The 21615-nt window shown below is 42.1% G+C and overlaps 1 protein-coding gene across 12 annotated transcripts in view; it reads right to left on the bottom strand.

Annotated features, from left to right (window-relative positions):
* akt3a (v-akt murine thymoma viral oncogene homolog 3a) overlaps nt 1–21615 on the bottom strand; it is a 426682-nt gene that overhangs the window by 164362 nt on the left and 240705 nt on the right. The window contains exon 2 of one of the 12 annotated variants that reach the window (XM_052012974.1): nt 10922–10981. The exons of the other annotated variants lie outside the window; for them this stretch is intronic. The gene's annotated coding sequence lies outside the window, so the exon portion shown is untranslated. The remainder of the gene's footprint in view (nt 1–10921; nt 10982–21615) is intronic. 12 annotated transcript variants of the gene reach the window in all.

A 21615-nucleotide genomic window follows, 5' to 3' on the forward strand; every position in this document is an offset into this window, starting at 1 on the left:
CCAATGTCAGCTCTGATCTGCTTAGCAAAACCCTGTTGATTCCAAATCCCACAGCAACAGGTGGTTAAGCAATGCCTGAGGGTGAAGCAGCTGTCAAACATTCAAATAGGAACAAGATATTAACAACGTCATTAGAAAAATAATTAAAATATTTTGAAAATAAAACAAAAATGCACTAGAAAACAATTACAAAAACAATTAAGCACAATTAAATCAACTTAAATCCAAGAAACATAAACCACCTGAAACTTGCCTCTCTCCCTTGTAGCCATTCCTCTTCATTGTAATGAATGTAATCACTGATTGGCAGACAGATTTCCCTACTTAACCAATGGGACACTACAAGATGTTTATACCCAACAGTGGAGATTGAGTCCAACACTTGAGTGGTGATCAACTGTGAGAAGCAGGATTTTTACATCTGTGTACAACTGTGAGGAAGTCCCAAGCTTTCTCATATTTAGAGAAGGAAATCCTAGCATTTCCATACAAAACTGATAGCCTTTTTGAATGAATTTTGCATCACTGTCCAGCTGTACAGACAGGATAATTAAATGCATATTAACTGGGGTTCCTCTACGTCTACCCTAAGAGAATACAGTCTACTTGGACCAACAAGTCCATTACAGAGACTTGGCTGTCGCAGAGGCAGGATTGGCCGCTTGATGTTCTGGGGTTCAGATGTTTCAAAAGGGATGGAGAGGGAGGTAAAGAAGGTGGGGGAGTGGCATTGCTAATCAGAGAGAGTATCACAGCAGCAGAAAGGGAGGACGTCGAAGAGGGATCATCTACTGAGTCAGTGTCGATGGAAGTCAAAGACAGGAAGGGAGCAATGACTCTATTGGGAGTAGTCTATAAGGCCCCCAGTAGCCACCAGGACACTGAGGAGCAGATCAGGAGGCAGATTTTGGAAAGGTGCAAAAATAACAGAGTTGTTGTCATGGGAGACTTCAACTTCCCTAATATTGATTGGCACCTCCTTAGTACAAAAGGTTTTAGTACAGAATTTGTTAGGTGTGTCCAGGAAGAATTCCTGACACAGTATGTGGATCTAGTACTAGGCAATGAACCTGGTCAGGTGGGCGAGCATTTCAGAGAAAGTGACCCCAACTCCCTTACCTTTAGCATAGGCATGGACAGGGATAGGAGCAGATGATATGGGGAAGTTTTTAATTGGGGGAGGGCTAATCACAACAGTATTAGGCAAGAACTTGGAGCGTGAATTGGGAACGGAAGTTTTCAGGAAAATGCTCAGAAGAAATGTGGAGGCTGTTTAGGGAACACTGCATGGGGTTCTGGGTAGGTTTGTCCCACTGAGACAGGGAATGGATGGTAGGGTAAAGGAACCATGGTTGACAAGAGAAGTGAAACATTTAGTCAATAGGAAGAAGGTTCAGGAAGTAAAAGTCAAGCAGGGCTTTTGAGAATTATAAAGTAGTCAGGAAAGAGCTTAAAAAGGGACTTAGGTGAGCTAGAAGGGAAAACAAGAAGGCCTTGGCGAGTAGAATAAAGAAAAGCTCCAAGACGTTCTACATGTACATAAAGAACAGGAGGATGATTAGAGTGAGGGCAGGACCGCTCAGGGATAAAGCTGGAGGCAGAGGAGGTAAGGGGGTCCTTAATGAATACTTTGCTTCAGTGTTCACTAGCCAGAGGGACTTAAACAAATGTGAGGTCAGCATAGAACAGGCTGATATGCTGGAGCATGTTGAGGTTAAGAAAGAGGTAGTGTTGGAGCTTCTGAAAAACATTAGGATAGTTAAGTCCCCAGGGCCGGGAAGTATATACCCCAGGTTACTACAGGAGGCGAGGAGAGGTTGCTGGGGAATTGACGATGATATTTGTGTCTTCCTTGGCCACAGGAGTGGTACCAGAGGATTGGAGAATGGCAAATGTTGTTTCCTTGTTCAAGAAAGGTAATAGAGATAAGCCTGGGAATTATAGACCAGTGAGTCTTACGTCAGTGGTGGGCAAGCTATTGGAGAGGATTCTTAGGGACAGGATTTAAGAGCATTTGAAGAAGCATAGTCTTATTAGGGATAGTCAGCAGAGCTTTGTGAGGGGCAGGTTGTACCTCACGAGCCTAATTGAGTTTTTCAAGGAAGTGACAAAACAAATTGATGAAGGTAGAGCAGTGGATGTGGTGTATGTGGACTTTAGTAAGGCATTTGACAAGGATCCCCATGGTAGGCTCTTCCAGAAGGTCATGAGGCATGGGATCCATGAAGACTTGGCTTCGTGGATTCGGAATTGCCTTGCCCACAGAAGGCAGAGGGTGGTAGTAGATGGAGAGTATTCTGCCTGGAAGTCCGTGACTAGTGGGGTTCCACAGGGATCTGTTCTGGGACCCCTGCTCTTTGTGATTTTTACAAGTGACTTGGATGAGGAAGTGGAGGGGTGGGTTAGTAAGCTTGCAGATGACACAAAGGCTGGAGGTGTTGTGGATAATGTAGAAGGTTGTCGTAGGTTACAACAGGATACAGACAGGATGCAAAGTTCAGCTGGGAAGTGGCAGATGGAGTTCAACCCGGAAGAGTGTGAAGTGATTCACTTTGGAAGAACAAACTTGAAGACAGAGTACAAGGTTAGTGGCAAGATTCTTAGCAGTGTGGAGGAACAGAGGTATTTTGTGGTCCAGGTCTATAGATCCCTCAAAGTTGCCACGCAAGTTGATAGGCTGGTTAAGAAGACATATGGTTTGCTGGCCTTGATTAGTCAGGGGATTGAGTTCAAGAGCCGGAGGTAATGTTGCAGCTCTATATAACTCTGCTTAGACCACACTTAGAGTATTGTGTTCAGTTCTGGTCACCTCATAATAAGAAGGATGTGGAAGCTTTAGAAAGGGTGCAGAGGAGATTTACCAGGATGCTGCCTGGATTAGAGAACATGAGGAAAGTTGAATGAGCTAGGGCTTTTGTCTTTGGAGCGACGCAGTTTGTTCAGTGTGTACAGGAAGGATTCCTGACACAGTATGTGGACAGGCTGACTAGAGGAGAGGCCATTCTGGACCTGGTACTAGGCAAGGAACCTGATCAGGTTTCAGATCTCTCGGTGGGAGAGCATTTTGGAGACAGTGACCACAACTCCTTGACCTTTACCATAGCCTTGGGAGAAGGATAGGAGCAGACAATATGGGAAAGTATTTAACTGGGGGAGGGGGAATTATGATGCTATTAGGCAGGAACTTGGGAGCGTAAATTGGGAACAGATGTTCTCGGTGAAGTGTACAGCAGAAAAGTGGAGGTTGTTTAAGGAATACTTGCATGGGACTCTGGAGAAGTTTATCCAATTGAGGCAAGGTAAGGATGGTAAAGTGAAGGAACTGTGGTTGACACGAGATGTAGAATATCTTGTCAAGAGGAAGAAAGAAGCTTACCTAAAGTTTAGAAAACATGGATCAGACAGGGCTCTGGAGAGTTACAAGGTAGCCAGGAGGGAGCTTAAGAGTGGACTTAGGAGAGCTAGAAGAGGGCATGAGAAGGCCTTGTCAATTAGGATTAAGAAAAACCCCAAGGCGTTCTATACATATGTAAAGAATAGGATGACGACTAGACTGAGGGTAGGACCGATCAGGGATAAAAGAGGAATCATGCCTGGAGTTGGAAGAGGTAGGGGAGGTCCTTAATGAATGCTTTGGTATTCACTAGAGAGAGACACCTTGACGTTTGTGAGGATGACGTACGACAAACTGACAGGCTAGGGCATGTTGATGTGAGGAAAGAGGATGTGTTGGAACTATTGAAAAACATTAGGATAGATAAGTCACCAGAGCCAGACAGGATATATCCAAGGTTAATACGGGAAGCCAGGGAAGAGATTGCTGCGCCTTTGGCGACAATCTTTGCATCCTCACTGGCCACAGGAGTAGTGCCAGATGATTGGAGGGTGGCAAATGTTGTCCCTTTGTTTAAGAAAGGAAGTAGTGATAACCCTGGGAATTACAGACCAGTGAGTCTTACTTCAGTAGTGGACAAATTACTGGAGAAGATTCTTTGGGACAAGATTTATGGGCATTTGGAGAAGCATGGGCTGATTAGGGACAGTCAGCATGGCTTTGTCTCATCTTTGAAGATGTGACAAAGCACATCGATGAAGGTAGAGCAGTGGATGTGGTGTACATGGATTTTAAAAAGGCATTTTATAAGGTTCCTCATGGAAGGCTTATTCAGAAAGTCAGGAGGCATGAGATCCAGGGAAACTTGGCTGTGTGGATTCAGAATTGGCTCACCCACAGAAGACAGAGGGTGGTGGTAGATGGAGCATATTCTGCCTGGACATCGGTGACCAGTGGTGTTCCGCAGGTATCTGTCCTGGGACCCCTGCTCTTTGTGATTTTTATAAATAACTTGGATGAAGATGTGGAACGGTGGGTTAGAAGTTTGCTGACGATACAAAGGTTGGTGGTGCTGTGGATAGTGTAGAAAGTTGCTACGGATTACAACAGGATATTGATAGAATGCAGAGCTGGGCTGAGAAGTGGCAGATGGAGTTCAACCCAGATAAGTGTGAAGTGATACACTTTGGGAGATCAAATTCGAAGGCAGAATACAAGGTTAATGGTAGGACTCTTAGCAGTGTGGAGGAACAGAAGGATCTTGGGCTCTACGTCCATAGATCCCTCAAGGTTGCCACACAGGTCAATAGGGTTGTTAAGAGGGCGTATGGAGTGTTGGCCTTCATTAGTTGGGGTATTGAGTTCAAGAGCCGTGAGATGATGTTGCAGCTCTATAGAACTCTGGTCAGACCACATTTGGAGTATTGTGTTCAGTTCTGGTCGCTTTATTATAGAAAGGATGTGGAAGCTTTTGAGAGGGTGCGGAGGAGATTTATCAGGATATTGCCTGGATTGGAGAGCATGTCTTATGAGGATAGGTTGAGCAAGCAAGGGCTTTTCTCTTTGGAGAGAAGGAAGATGAAAAGTGACTTGATGGAGGTGTACAAGATGATAAGAGGCATAGATTGAGTGGACAGTCAGAGACTTTTTCCCAGGCCGACAATGGCTATCACGAGGGGACATAATTTTAAGGTGATTGGAGGAAGGTCTAAGGGGGATGTCAGGAGTAAGTTTTTTTTACACAGAGAGTGGTGGGTGTGTGGAACGCACTGCTGGCAGTGGTTGTGGGGGCAGATACATTAGAGACATTTAAGAGAATCTTAGACAGACACATGAATGATAGAAAAACAGTGGGCTATGTGGGAAGGAAGGGTTAGATAGATCTGAGAGCAGGATAAAATGTCGAGACAACATTGTGGGCCAAAGGGTCTGTACTGTGCTGTAATGTTCTATGTTCTAAATATGGGGGAGGATTTTCTAAAACTTCAAGGTAGTACAGACAAGCTGAGTGAGTATGCAAGGTCATCCGCTTTGATGCAAGTAACAGAAAAGCAGAATATTTGTTAAATGGTGAGAGATGAGAAAAGGCTGCTGATCAAAAGGACCCACTTGTATACTAATTAATGCAGGTGCTTCAAGCAATTGAAATGGCATGTTAGCAGTAAGAAAATCTTATTATAATTGCATAGTCTGTTGGGAATCCACACCTGTGGAGTTTTGGTCTCCTTACCTAATGAAGGATGAACCTACCACAGAAGGAATGCAGCAAAGATTTAGTAAACTAGTTCCAGGGATGAAGCCATCTGAGAGATTGAGCAGTCTGGAACTGTATTCTCCAAAGCTTAGAAGAATGAGAGGACAACTCATTGAAACCTTTTTTTAAAATAGGTGATATGCAAAGCTGTTACCCCTGACTAATGCGTCTAGGACCAAGCACACAATTTCAGAATAAGGAGTAGACCATTTAGGACTGAGCTGAGAAGTTGCTCTTTCACCCAGAGTTGCAAACATTTAAAATTCTTTGCCCCGGAAGGTTGTGGAGGTTGAGTTGTTGTGTTCATTCAGGACACAGATTGATAGATTTCTGGATTTTTAAGGTGTGGGGTTGATGCTAGAGGATGATACTGAATTTGACAATCAACCATGATCTTAATGAATGGCAGAGCAGGAAAGCCTATACTTTTGTTCTTATGCTCTTAACCTTTCATTAATTAAATGGTCAATTATTATGATTGTTCCTTATGTTAAAAGAAAGTTGCTCTTCTTTCCATTCACAAGATATTTTGGATATTGGGTCTTTTGACATGACTTATGCAATGTTCTGTTTCACTTTCATTGAATAAGTATTCATCTCAAAAGACAAAATATTCACTCCAGATCAGTGATGGTTTTCAATCATATCTCTGGATGACATTGACGTGAAAGAATTATAGCAAAGCTATAAAGACAATGCATACACATTGCTTAAAAGAACAAGTAAGGCCACTGAACCCAAGAATGTTCGACACCAAAGACACAATTAGTAAAATTTCAGTCAATCTCATATCTGTCAGATACAGACAGAATTCAAAAGATATAGTCAAAAGATCTATCATCACTGAGCCATGTGATTGGAAGTACCTGCTGCTTTGTAGCCCAAATAGGTAGGACAGACAGACCAGAGGTGGTGGGTGGTGGCACAATAATCTACAGGCAGGAACGAGTGGAACTTGGAACCCCTAACATTGACTCCAGACTCCATAATATCTCATAGCACCAAATCAAGCATGACCAAGGATTACCAATGATCATCCTCCTAAGTTAAAGAATCAGTGTTCCACTTTGTTGAACAACACTTGGAAGCATCGCTGAAAGTAGCAAAGCACAGAATGTACTCTGGACGGGGGAACTGCAAATGCTCATCACCAAGAATAGCTTCGTGATACCACTGACTGAGATGACCAATTCCTGAACTCCAGCCTGTGGCAGATGGTGAATGAACTGATGACGGATAAAACTACTTTACCCCATCCTCAGCAATCAACAATGTGGCAGATGCATCTGTTCATGATGACTTTGCTAGAAGTTTCCACTGCAAAATCCTGGAAGCAAAAAAGTCCTGTTTTTATACTGAGGTTACCCTTAATAGTGTTGTGTGGCTCTACGAATATGTTAAATTGGATATTTTCAGAATTAATCTGAGCATCTGCAAGGCACTATAGACTATCGGCAACACCAGATATGTGCACTACCATGTTCTGTAACCCCATGGCTCAATATGTTCATCACTCTGCCATTAATACGATAAGAAGAACTCTTGACCTCACAATCTACATCGTTATGAACTTGCATCTTATTGTCTACCTGTCCTGCACTTTCTCTGTAACTGTAACACTTATTTTGCATTCTGTTATTGTTTTACCTTGTATTACCTCAATGCACTATGTAATGAATTGATTTGTATGAACTATATGCAAGACAAGTTTTTCACTGTACCTCTGTACATGTGACAATAATAAACCAATTTACCAAAATTTACCAATTTATCAAGCAAAGCGATTAAACTTGGTTCAATGAGTGTAGAAGGGCTTCCGGGATCACACCAAGTATACCTAAAAATGTTCAGGTGCTACTCAAGTGAACCTACAATATGGGATTAGTTCAATGCTAACAAAGCAGCTCACAATAAACAGGGTTTAGTATTGGTATTGGTCATAAGTAACAGATTATAGCTCAGCAGCCTTACCACATCACATTGTGAACAGCGGTGAACAATAATAGCTAACAGGAAGAGGAGGCTCCAAGACCATCCCCATCTTCAACAATTTCAATGCCAAACATGTGAATGCTAAAGGCTACTGAATTTACAACCATGTTCAGCAAGAAACACCTGAGAGCACCAGAAACAGCAAAAGGCTATGGGACCAGACAACATTCCAGCTGTTATACTAAAGACCTGTGCTCCAGAACCAGCTGTGCCTCCAGATAAGATGGTTATGAAGGCCTGAAAAAACCCAAGCTGGGCACTGTTGAGCAGGTTATTTATAAGTACCACTTGATAGCTCTGTTGAAGGATTAAGAGTACCTGGACTTGACATCAAGGCAACATCTGACCATGTGTGACAAAGTGCCCTGGTAAAACTGGCATCAATGAGCATCAAAAAGGAATCACTCCAATGGCTGGAGTTATACTTTACACAAAGTTGGTAAAATGGGCAGAAAAATGTCAAATTGAATTTAATCCTGAAAAATACAAGCTGCTATGTATTGGGAGGACTAATAAAGCTAACATATTCAGTGTATGATAGGACCCGAGGAACAAAAGAACCTTGATGTACATGAACAAGGATCCCTGAAGGCAGCAGCATAGGCAGGTGAGATGATTATGGTTGCATACAGGATGCTTGCCTTTATTATCCAGGGCACAGAGTACAAGAGCAGAGTGTTTATGGTACTATATATAAAACATTAGTCATGTCACATGTGGATTACTGAGTGCATTTCTGGTTATCATACTATCGGAAGGATGTGATTTCAGTGGAGAAGGGTGCAGAGGAAATTCACTTTGTTGCTACCCCGGATGGAATGTTTCAGTCGAGAGGAGAGACTGGATAGGCTGGGTTTGTTTTCCTTGGAGCAGCAGCTGAGGGGTGACCTGATAGAGGTATACAAAATTATGAAAGGCATAGATAGGGTAGATAATGTGAAATATTTCCTCTTAGCACAAGTGTCTATGATCAGGAGACATGGGTTTAAAGTAGGAAATTTAGTGGTGATTTGAGGAAGAAATTTTTTCCGCGCAGAGGGTGGTCGAAATCTGCCTGAATGGAAGGTGAAAGCTGGTTGTGATTGTCAGGTCAATCATCCCAGGTGTTAACTCCCAAACTTTTAAGAGGTATGCACCATCCAGGACAAAGCAACCGACTTCATTGGAACTCATAACCAACCTAAACATTATTCTTTCCATGACTGGCATAAAGTGTGTACCATCTGCAAAATGTAATACTGTTACTTATCCAGGCTACTCCAACAGCAACTTCCAAACCTGCCAAATCTGCAGCAAGATGGAAAGGAAAGTAACATGGGAATGTCGTTATCTCCAAGTAACACGCCATATAATTTAGAAATAAATCGCTGGTCCTTCATCATTGCTATATCTAAATCCTGGAAGTCCCTGCTCAACTGCATCATGGGAGTACCCTCATCAGAAGAATTGTACTGGTTCAAGGCAAAAGCTCACCACTAACTTCTCAGTGATGAGCAATAACAGCTGGCCTTGCCAGCAACAGCCACATCACAAAAGTCCTAGAAACTGGATTTACACAAGAGTTGTACACTATATCTCGATGAGGTTTCTAAGTAGTACTCTCTAATTACTGACATAATTACTGTCTGGTCCAATGCACACTGTTGAGTTAAATAGACTGCCTTTCTGCAAGCAGGTGGAAAATTTGGATTTTTTTCCCCACTTGATCTACACAATAAATGGTGGAGCCCTGGGGAGTGGTATAGAACAGTGGGACCTACGGGTGCAGGCACATAGTTCAATACAGGTAGACAGGCTGGCAGAAACATGTTTGACACATTTGTCTTCATTCGTCAGGATGTCATGTTGCAGCTGTACAAGACGTTGGTAAGGCCACATTTAGAACACTGCATCCAGTTCTGGTTGACCTGCTCTAGCAAGGATGTCATTAAAGTGGAAAGGGTGAAGAAAGATACAAAAGCCTGAAAGCAAGTACCACCAGGCTCAATGAAAGCTTCTATCCAGCTGTTATACGACTATTGAGTAGCCCCCTAGTACAATAAGATGGACTCTGTAACTGTAACACTGTATTCTACATTGTTATTGTTTTCCCTTGTACTACCTCAATGCACTGAATGTTGTAATGAAATGATCTGTATGGATGGCAGGCAAAACTAAGTTTTTCCACTATTCCTCAGTAAACGTGACAATAATAAACCAATTTACCAAAAAGATTTAAGAGGATGTTATCGGAACTGGAGGGTTTGAGTTATAAGTATAGACTAAATAAGCTAGTACTTTTGTTTTCCCTGGAGTGTAGGAGGCCGAGGGGTGACCTTGGAGACGTTTATAAGGGGCATAGATAAAGTGAATAGCCAGGATAAGGGAGTCCAAAACTAGAGGACATAAGTTTAAAGTGAGAGGGGAAACATTTAAAAGGGACCAGAGGGGCAATTTCTTTCCCTCACACAGAGGGTGTGTATATGGAACGAGCTGCCAGATAGAGGTGGCTACAATTATGACGTTTCAAGGACATTTGTACAGGTACTTGGATAGGAAAGGTTTAGAGGGATGTGGGCCAAACACAGGCAAATGGGACTGGCTCAGTCAGCCAACTTGGTCGGCAGGGAAGATTTGGGCCAAAGGGCCTGTTTTCTGTGCTGCAAAGTTCCATAACTTGTATCTTAATGGTTGCCTTGATTGGTTGGATAACTGCCCGCTGAATCCCAAATGATGCATTGGGTCGACTCTTGAATGGGATCTGCAAATCACACGATTAATTTCTGTTGCATGCCACGGTGTAGCTGAAATAACAAGGGGCAGATAATGCCATCACTGCTTTTTGTAACTGCCAGTGACACAACAAACACTTATAAAGCACCTTTTGCATCATAAACGTCCAGCAGGTTCATCACAAAATGTTAATACAATTTGACAATGAGGCACAAAGAGAAAAAGCTCAGTCAGAGGTAATTTTTAAGAACTACCCTATTTTAAAAATGCCAATGGAGGGGCTCAGAGAGGGATTTCCAGAGATTAAGACCTTCAAAGTCTTTGTGGAAGAACAAGCAGTCAGAATTAGATAACCGAGGGTCAGAAAGTTGTGAAAATTAGAGAAATGGGGCGGACCGGGGTCATGGAGTTATTTCAAAATGAGGATGCGGATTTTAAAATTAAAACATTACTGGACCAGGATTCAATGTAGGTCAGCAATCAAAGGGGAGGTAGGTGAATGAGAAGATGCACATTCAGGTGGATCTTAGAGATTTTGATGAACTCCAGTTTATGTATGGTAGAAATGCAAGACTGTTTGGAATAACTGTCATTCTGTGTTATCCTTTGTGCTGTGAACTGATGGTTACCTGCACGTCCTCAGCTTTTCCCTTTGGGGAGAGGTCAGATGCATCAAGGTCAGTAGTTCCCTGCAAGGAATGATTAATTAATTAGATGCTTGGCATCTCCTCTTACAGATTTACCATATTGCTAGGTTTAGGCTCGTATTAGACTTGGCAAATTTGTCCAGTGATTTAGAGTCATAGTTATACAGCATGGAAATAGCCCCTTCGGCCCAATTCATCCATGCCGACCGCGGTGCCTTCCTGACACAGCCCCATTTGCCTGCACTTGGCTCATATCTCTCTAAACCTTTCCTGTCCATGAACCTGTCCAAGTGTCTTTTAAGTGTTATAATTGTACCTGCCTCTATCACTTCCTCTGATAGCTCATTCTACGTACCTACTATCCTCTGAAAAACATGCCCATCAGGTCCCCTTTAAGTCCTTCCCCTCACACCTTCAACCTATGCCCTCATGTTTTAGACTCCCCTACCCTGGAAATTGAATAGCTTAAGCAGTGCATGCTACAGGTTACAATTTCGGAAACCATCCAAAAGTTTGGATGGTTTGGAGTCTAAAACCATTGCGCAAGTTGCACAATGTAGTAACAATGTAGTAACAATGCTTTCACGCAGCCATAGATCTGGGATAGTCCTGAACCTTTCCCTCAATGTCAGCAAAACAAAAGATATGGTCATTGACTTCAGGAAGGGGGACAGTGAACATGCTGCTATTTATATCAACGGAGCCGAGGTTGAGGGGGTTGAGAGCTTCAAGTTCCAAGGAGCGAACATCACCAACAGCCTCTCCTGGTCTAACCCCACAGATGCCACAGCCAAGAAAGATATCAAGAGGGAGGATGTGTTGGAGCTGTTAGAAAATATTAGGACAGATAAGTCCTCGGGGCCTGATGGAATATTCCCCAGGCTGCTCTGCGAGGCAAGGGAGGAGATTGCTGAACCGTTCGATAGGATCTTTGAGTCCTTGTTGTCCAAAGGAATGGTACTGGAGGACTGGAGGGTGGCAAACGTTGTCCCCTTATTCAAAAAAGGAAGTAGGGATAGTCCAGGGAATTATAGACCAGTGAGCCTTACGTCCATGGTGGGCAAGCTGTTGGAAAGGATTCTTAGAGATAGGATCTATCGGCGTTTAGAGAATCATGGTCTGATCAGGGACAGCCAGCATGGCTTTGTGAAGGGCAGATCATGTCTCACAAGCCTGATAGGGTTCTTTGAGGAGGTGACCAGGAAGATTGATGAGGGTAGTGCAGTAGATGTGGTCTACATGGATTTTAGTAAGGCGTTTGACAAGGTTCCACATGGTAGGCTTCTTCAGAAGGTCAGGGGGCATGGGATCCAGGGAGGTTTGGCCGTGTGGATTCAGAATTGGCTTGCCTGTAGAAAGCAGAGGGTTGTGGTTGAGGGAGTGCATTTTGATTGGAGGACTGTGACTAGCAGTGTCCCACAAGGGTCAGTTCTGGGACCTCTACTTTTCGTGATTTTTATTAATGACTTGGATGAGGGGGTAGAAGGGTGGATTGGCAAGTTTGCAGACGACACAAAGATTGGTGGTGTTGTGGACAGTGTGGAGGACTGTCGAAGATTGCAGAGGGACATTGATAGGATGCAGAGCTGGGCTGACAAGAGGCAGATGGAGTTCAATCCAGAGAAGTGTGAGGTGGTACACTTTGGAAGGACAAACTCCAAGGCGGAGTACAAGGTTAATGGCAGGATTCTGGGCAGTGTGGAGGAGCAGAGGGATCTGGGGGTTCATATCCACAGATCACTGAAAGTTGCCTCACAGGTGGATAGGGTAGTCAAGAGGGCTTATGGAATGTTAGCATTCATAAGTCGTGGGATTGAGTTTAAGAGCCACGAGGTAATGATGCAGTATTACAAAACTCTGGTTAGACCACACTTAAAGTACTGTGTCCAGTTCTGATCACCTCATTATAGGAAGGATGTGGAAGCATTGGAAAGAGTGCAGAGAAGATTTACCAGGATGCTGCCTGGTTTAGAGAGTATGCATTATGAGGAGAGACTAAGGGAGCTTGGGCTTTACTCTTTGGAGAGGAGGAGGATGAGAGGAGACATGATAGAGGTATACAACATATTAACAATAGATAGACAGCCAGCACTTCTTTCCCAGGGCACCAATGTTCAATACAAGAGGGCATGACTTTAAAGTAATGGGTGGTAAGTTCAAGGGAGATATCACAGGAAGGTTTTTACCCAGAGAGTGGTTGGGGCATGGAATGCGCTGCCTGGGACGGTGGTGGCAGCAGGTACATTGGTCAAATTCAAAAGATTGCTAGATAAGCATATGGAAGAATTTAAAATAGAGGGATATGTGGGAGAAAGGGGTTAGATAGTCTTAGGCAAGGTTTAAAGGTCAGCACAACATCATGGGCCAAAGGGCCTATATTGTGCTGTACTGTTCTATGATTCTAAGAAAGCTCACCAGCGCCTCTACTTCCTCAAGAGGCTAAAGAAATTTGGCATGTCCCCTTTGACCCTCACCAATTTTTATCAATGAACCACAGAAAGCATCCTATCCGGATGCATCACAGCTTGGTATGGCCGCAAGAAACTGCAGAGTTGTGGACACAGCTCAGAACGTCACGAAAACCAGCCTCCCCTCCATGGGATCTGTCTACACTTGTTGCTAACTTGGTAAAGCAGCCAATATAATCAAAGACCCCATCCATCCCAGTCATTCTCTCTTCTCCCCCCTCCCATCAGGCAAAAGATACAAAAGCCTGAAAGCACGTACCACCAGGCTCAAGGACAGTTTCTATCCCGCTGTTATAAGATTATTGAATGATCCGCAAGAATGATGATAGACTCTTGACCTCAATCTACCTCGCCATAGGCCTTGCACCTTATTGTCTGCCTGCACTGCACTTTCTCTGTAACTGTAACACTTTATTCTGCATTCTGTTATTTTACCTTGTACTATGTCAATACACTGTTGTAATGAAATGATCTGTATGGTTGGTATGCAAGACAGGTTTTTCACTGTACCTCAGTACATGTGCCAATAATAAACCAATTCACCAGACTTCCATGAAGTACATCATCTGTGACACCTGTAGTGAGCCTGCTAATATACTGTTCAATGCAATTTAATAACCATCAAAGCAAGACCACAATGAGCTGAAGGAGATCCTGTTTTCCACTCACAGAAAAACAACTTCATTTATTCTAACTGACTAAATAAGTCGATTCTATTTTTCTAGTTAGAACACTTGTGATGTTTCTAGGCTCCAACTATGATTGTGTGTGAAAACAGTTAATTAATGATCTTATTCACTACTGAAGGCTTGTTTATGTGACTCATTTTAAATTACAGATGTTTTAAAGCTCTAAATGCCAAGAAAGTTGGAAAGAATGATGTTTCATGTTAAAGTCTGGTAAAAGGTTAGGTGCAAGTTGCAAGCTGGGAGTTGGAAGGACTGTGTGAATTAATTATGCTCCTGAACCTTGGCTGCAAGAGTCAAGATATGCAAGCATGAAGGGTACAGCAGGAAGGTAATGGCAAGGATGGCAACTAATAAATCTGACCTCTATAATGAGAAACACTGGGAACCAGAAATAAAAGAGAAAGATTTCCCTGAACAGCCTGAAGAAGTCTGCATGGTTTACTACAAATCCTGCTGAGCACTTATTTCAGGACAAGCACTCTGCACTCTAAGAAAATGGAAATTGCAGTCAAATCCAAAACCTGAATGAACAAGGACTTAAGTAAAAGAAGTGTGACGAGTTTAAGCCCAAATTATAATCAGCAGTTAAAAGAGCAAATATAAGGATGTAGAATATAATTCTGCAATGGACAATATGGAAAAATTAATTTCTCAGCATCCTTTTGTACAGATATTTCTTCTATAAAAGGGGAAAGATTGTTCTCTGCTTATATTAAACATTTCAAACAGACCTAGATATGAAACTGTGACTTCAATATTTATATCAAAAACTAGACCTCGATGAATCAGTTTACAGCTAGGTACTGGGTGTCCCAATAATATACAATTTAACTTTCCATCACCACAATCAGGCAGGAAGAAACAGACAGAAGCTTGCTCTAAAATAGTCTGATCATTAATGTGAAGGAACATGATTTGATTCTTTTCCTTAAAGAACACTAAATCAAGCAGGTTTGTTTTCTACTAAGCTGTCAGAAGAAAGAGCGTGAAGGAATCCTGTCTTTTTAAGTGTTCATAAAACATCTAAGGACTTGTTATTTGTTAAATCATGACCCACCCTTCCCTTATCAGCCTAGCTAAAGTCAAAAAATACATTAGTTACAGACATTTAGTGTCTGATGACTGTTTGAAATCTAACTTCATTAAAATTAGCATTAGGAACTATGAAACATTGTGTTCTTATTTAAGAAAGGAGATAACAAATGAAGTACAGTTGCTGAGAGATCAAATCCCCACAGAACATAGAACAGTACAGAAGAAGAACAGACCCTTCAGCCCACAATGTTGTGCTGAACAAATTAACAGACTACAGATGTGTCAAGTATTTCTATCTTAGTTCAACTGGGTAGAATTTTATGCAAATCAGTCAAGATGCAAAGGTCACATGCCTGGCCTAAATCAATAGGAATGCTGCAAGAGTCCGGTCTTTAACTAAACAACGAAACAAAATCAGTCCAATTCCTTTGCTAAAGGACATCAGAACCACAAGTTGCTCAGTTGTAAGATTTTTGTTTTAAAAACTTTCCTTAATGGAGCACAGAATCAAGAATTGCTTCAATCCCACAAACTGAGACTTCACCACCCAGCTTCCACTCCTTTCCCAACACTAAATTGTGATCAAGTGGCCATAAGCCATTTGATAATCTGCTGTCCTAGTATTTTACTGGCAACCACTTGGCAAATCAGCCTAGATCAACTTCACAAACCCAGTTAACTTAAAATGTCATGGCAGCATGCTGCCATACTCTTCGAAAGGGGTTCATATTTCTGTAAAGAGCATGAGATATAGAAACAGGAGGATTCCATTCAGTCCTTCAAGACTTCATCGCCTTTTTCCAGCACTAACTCCACGTCCTTCAGTTCCCTTAATACCTAAAAATCTATTGATCACCATCTTGAATATGCTGAGTAAATGAGCTTTCACAGCCCTCTTCGGAAGAGAATACCCAAAAGTCACTATATTATGTATAAAGAAATTTCTTCTCATCTCTCAGATCTAACAGGTAGAGAGGCTTTGAGGAAGGAGAAGCAGAGTACAGGGTATAAAAGTAGAAAGGTGGATGGGCTAAAGTGCATTTACTTAAATGCAAGTATCAGGAATAAGGGTGATGAACCAAGAGCTTGGATAAGTACATGGGACTATGATATTGTGGCCCTTGCAGAGACTTGGCCGAGACCAGGGCAGCAGTGGATATTGAATATTCCTGGTTTTCAGTGTTTTAAAAGGGATGGGGGGGAAGAAGAGGAGGAGGGGTGGCGATACTGGTCAGGGATACTATTACAGCAGCAGAAAGGGTGGATAACGTAGGAGGATCCTCTCTAGAGTCAGTATGGGTGGAAGTTAGGAAGAAGAAAGGAGCAGTTACTCTACTGGGAGTATTCTATAGGCCCCCCGGTAGCAGCAGGGATACTGAGGAGCAGAATGGGAGGCAGATTTTGGAAAGATGCAAAAATAACAGGGTTGTTATCATGGGGGACTTCAACTTCCCAAATACTGATTGGCACCTGCTTAGTACCAAAGGTTTAGACGGGGCAGAGCTTATTAAGTGTGTCCAGGATGGATTCCTGTCACAATATGTTGACAGGCCGACTAGAGGGAATGCCATATTAGATCTAGCTTTCAGTAATGAACCAGGTCAGGTGACAGATCTATCGGTGGGTGAGCATTTGGGGGACAGCTACCACTGCTCCATAACCGTCAGCATTGTCATGGACAAGGATAGGAGCAAAGAGGACGGGAAGATATTTAATTGGGGAAAGGTGAATTATGAGGCTATAAGGCAAGAACTTGAGAGTGTAAATTGGGATGACATTTTTGAAGGGAAATGTACTATGGAGATGTGGTCGATGTTCAGGGATCTTTTGCAGGATGTTACGGGTACTGTGTTTGTCCCAGTGAGGCAGAGAAAGAATGGCAGGGTGAAGGAACCATGGGTGATGAGAGAGGTGGAACAACTAGTTGGGAAGAAAGGCAGCATACATAAGGGTAAGCAGCAAGGATCAGATAGGGCTCGTGAGGAATATAGGGTAGCAAGGAACTTAAGAAGGGGCTGAGGAAAGCAAGAAGGGGACATGAAAAGGCTTTGGTGAGTAGGGTTAAGGAGAATCCCAAGGCTTCTTTCTCGTATGTGAAGAGCAGAAGGATGGCTGGAGTAAAGGTAGGTCCGATTAAAGACAAAGGTGGGAAGATGTGCCTGGAAGCTGTGGAAGTGGGTGAGGTTCTCAGTGAATACTTCTCTTCAATATTCACCAAGGAGAGGGGTCTAGTTGACGCTGAGGACAGTGTTGGTAAGGGAAATGTTCTAGAGCATGTAGATATCAAGAGAGAGGATGTATTGGAGCTGTTAGAAAATATTAGGACAGATAAGTCCCCGGAGCCTGACAGAATATTCCACAGGCTGCTTCACGAGGCGAGGGAGGAGATTACTGAACCATTGGTTAGGATCCTTGATTCCTTGTCCACGGGAATGGTACCGGAGGATTGGAAGGTAGCAAATGTTGTCCCCTTATTCAAAAAAGATAGTAGGGATAGTCCAGGGAATTACAGACCAGTGAGCCTTACATCTGTGGTGGGTAAACTGTTAGATCCTATCTCTTAGAATCCTTTCTATGAGCAGTTAGAGAATCATGGACTAATTAGGGACAGCCAGCGTGGCTTTGTGAAGGGAAGATCTTGCCTCACAAGCCTGATAGGGTTCTTTGAGGAGGTGACCAGGAAGATTGATGAGGGTAGTGCAGTAGATGTGATATACATGGATTTTAGTAAGGCGTTTGACAAGGTTCCACATGGTAGGCTTCTTCAGAAGGTCAGAGGGCAAGGGATCCAGGGAGGTTTGGCCGTGTGGATTCGGAATTGGCTTGCCTGTAGAAAGCAGAGGGCTGTGGTGGAGGAAGTGCATTCAGATTGGAGGGCTGTGACTAGTGGTGTCCCACAAGGATCGGTTCTGGGACCTCTATTTTTCGTGATATTTATTAATGACTTAGATGAGGGGGTGGAAGGCTGGGTTAGCAAGTTTGCAGACGACACAAAGATTGGTGGTGTTGTGGATAGCGTGGAGGGCTGTCAAAGCTTGCAGAGGGACATTGATAGGATGCAGAGCTGGGCTGACAAGTGGCAGATGGAGTTCAATCCAGAGAAGTGTGAGGTGGTACACTTTGGAAGGACAAACTCCAAGGCGGAGTACAAGGTTAATGGCAGGATACTGGGCAGTGTGGAGGAGCAGAGGGATCTGGGGGTTCATATCCACAGATCACTGAAAGTTGCCTCACATGTGGATAGGGTAGTTAAGAAAGCTTATGGAATGTTAGCATTCATAAGTCGTGGGATCGAGTTTAAGAGCTGCGAAGTGATGATGCAGCTGTACAAAACTCTGGTTAGACCACACTTAGTACTGTGTCCAGTTATGGTCGCCTCATTATAGGAAGGATGTGGAGGCATTGGAAAGGGTGCAGAGGAGATTTACCAGGATGCTGCCTGGATTAGAGAGTATGGATTATGAGGAAAGACTAAAGGAGCTAGGGCTTTACTCATTGGAGAGGAGGAGGATGAGAGGAGACATGATAGAGGTATACAAAATATTAAGAGGAATAGATAGAGTGGACAGCCAGCACCTCTTTCCCAGGGCACCAATGCTCAATACAAGAGGGCATGGCTTTAAGGTAATGGGTGGGAAGTTCAAGGGGGATGTCAGAGGGAGGTTTTTCACCCAGAGAGTGGTTGGTGCATGGAATGCGCTGCCTGGGGTGGTGGTGGAGGCTGATACATTGGTCAAGTTCAAGAGATTGTTAGATAAGCATATGGAGGAATTTAAAATTGAGGGATATGTGGGAGGAAGGGGTTTAGATAGTCTTAGGCGTCGTTGAAGGTTGGCACAACGTGGTGGGCCGAAGGGCCTGTATTGTGCTGTATTGTTTCATGGTTCAACCCTTACTGGCTATTCCCTTATTTTAAGACTGGTTCGAGACATATCAGCTCCACATCTACACTGTCAAGCGCTGTAAGATATGGTACATTTCCAAGATCACTTCTCATTCTTTTAAACTCCAGAATAGAGACCTGTTTGCTTAACTCCCAAAAGGACAAAGCTAATGTCCTAGTAATTAGTCTGATGAACTTCTGCCATAGATCCCTGATCACAAGTAGAAACCAGACCAACATGTAATCTTCCAGATAGAGTCTTACCAGTGCCCTATATAAATGGAGCAAGACACCTCTACTCTTACATCTTACACATTCGTTCTATCTATTAATCAATCCACACCAGCATATAACTAACACTGCACTCTAATTCCACTTGATAAGTGGAGAGCACTTTAAGGTCCTTCTAAAAGTCCAGATACATTATATCAACTGATCTGCCCTTATCATTTCTGCTTGTTACAAATACCCAATACAATTTCCCTCTCAAAAATCTATGTTGGTTCTGCAAAATCCTATTATTGTCAATGCACCCTTTTACTACTTCCTTAATATTAGATTCCAACATTTTCTCTCACCCTGTTTCTTAAAATGTACAGTTAAATTTGCCATTCCCAAGCTATGGGAACAGATGTGAATCTATGGAATTGTGTAAAATGACACCCAGTGAGTGCATCCACTATTTCAACAGCCACTGTTATCAAAACACTAAAATCCACATAATCTGTTCCTGGAGATTTATCAGTTTTTTAGCCTTATTAACTTCTCCAATATTTTTCTTTTGAAAACAAATGCTAATTAAAGTTTCTTCTTTACTATGATGTGCAGTTTTCCACTATTTCAAGGAGGTTTTGTGCATCTTCCTCCAAATATTTTAAATTAATTTCTCTGCCATTTCCCCGATATAACCTTCCTGTTTTAATCTGTAACTTGAACTAATATCTTTCTTTTTATGTATTATATAAGTTCTTACAATTTGTTTTTATGCAACTTGCTAGCTAGTTTTGTATTCTACTTTCCTTTTCCTTATATTCAAACCCTCACACTTCCTGACAACATTATACACCTTTTCCTCTAATCTAGTTTCAGATTCAACTGAATCACTTTCAGTCTTCATATAAAATTCTGCATTATGATCACTCTTGCCTTAACTAACAGATTATCAATTTACTTTTCTCATTACACAGGACTAATCTAAAATAGACCATTCCCTTATTTGGGTCCTCAGTATACTCATCTAGGAAATATTTCTTATGCACTCCATGAATTCACCCTCCCCACTCTGCTCATTTGACTGCCATAGTCTACATATAGATTAAAGTCCCCCATGATTATTTTATTGCCCTTGTAATAGGCATATCTAATGTTTTGACCTACACTATACATTACCATTACACAGACACAAAGCGAGAGCAGGTGCGAGAGATGTAATATGTAAATTAGTGACTGTATAAGCACCCATGAACACAACAGCTGCCCTTGGATGCAAACATTTGCTATATCCAGGCAAATTCCACAGGGGATGGAGCATGGGGGGGGGGGGGGGGGGGGGGGTGGGAGGGGTGGCACAAACCAGCAGAAACTCCAAGTTAAACAGACACAATCAAAAACAGCATAGAAATATTTCAATAGAGATTAAAATTTCTAAACTAAGAGTACAAATAGTTGAGAGTTTTAATTTGAGCGTTAAAGTATACATTCATACTTCAAGTCTACAGAGAATGGATAGTTTTTAAATAATAGAAAACTGATTTCAATAGCAATAGCTAAGGCTGAAACAATTCACAATTCTACACTTATATGCACTTATTAAGGAATTTTTCAAATTTCACTGTGCAATAATCAGGAGTTCAAGATCATAATGCTCTTTTAAGCTTCGATTACAAACCACATCTTCATGAACAAAAATAGTTTAATGGTAGAGCGATACGATTGACATAGCCATTCACAACAATGGGCCTTCACCTCTGAGACTAAGATTTAAATAGTCTGAGTAGGGCTAGACATTTAACTCAACTAAAACATTTAAAATTTTAAATATAAATATCATAAAGTTAAAAGGTTTCTTTGTCAACATGTAAACTACCCAACCAGTCCCTATAAAGAAAAATAAAGCCTAACCAAATACTTTGTGCCCAACTCCAGTTATTCGTTGGCACAATTTTCAAGTAAACTATCAAAGAGAAGGCCACATAACTGACTAAACCTGACACACATCCTGAAGGCTTAAATATTGCTCCTCTTTCTCTCTCCACAGTCAATTTTATGTTCCATGATTTTCCAGAAATTAAGCACAATCTGAAATCAATTTTCAAATTAATTCCTCCATTCTGTCCACCCTTATTTAAAATGGCAAGCATGAAAAGTATGTTTTCTCGATTTAGATAATGTCACATTTCCTCCCCCAAATGAACGTAAGTGAATCGATTCAATAATAAACAGTTTCATAGCTACTTTTCTTAAAAAAAACAATGTAATTCTAATGTTAAAGCGTTTCAAGCTCTCAAACTTCCAAATTGGGATGCAAACATGGTCTTCAGATTTGTCCAGACTTCTGAAATATTTGATCAGTAACAAAATCATAACATATATCAGGAATAA

This window comes from Pristis pectinata, chromosome 3, assembly GCF_009764475.1.
Source record: "Pristis pectinata isolate sPriPec2 chromosome 3, sPriPec2.1.pri, whole genome shotgun sequence".
In the NCBI taxonomy this organism is placed as follows: domain Eukaryota; kingdom Metazoa; phylum Chordata; class Chondrichthyes; order Rhinopristiformes; family Pristidae; genus Pristis; species Pristis pectinata.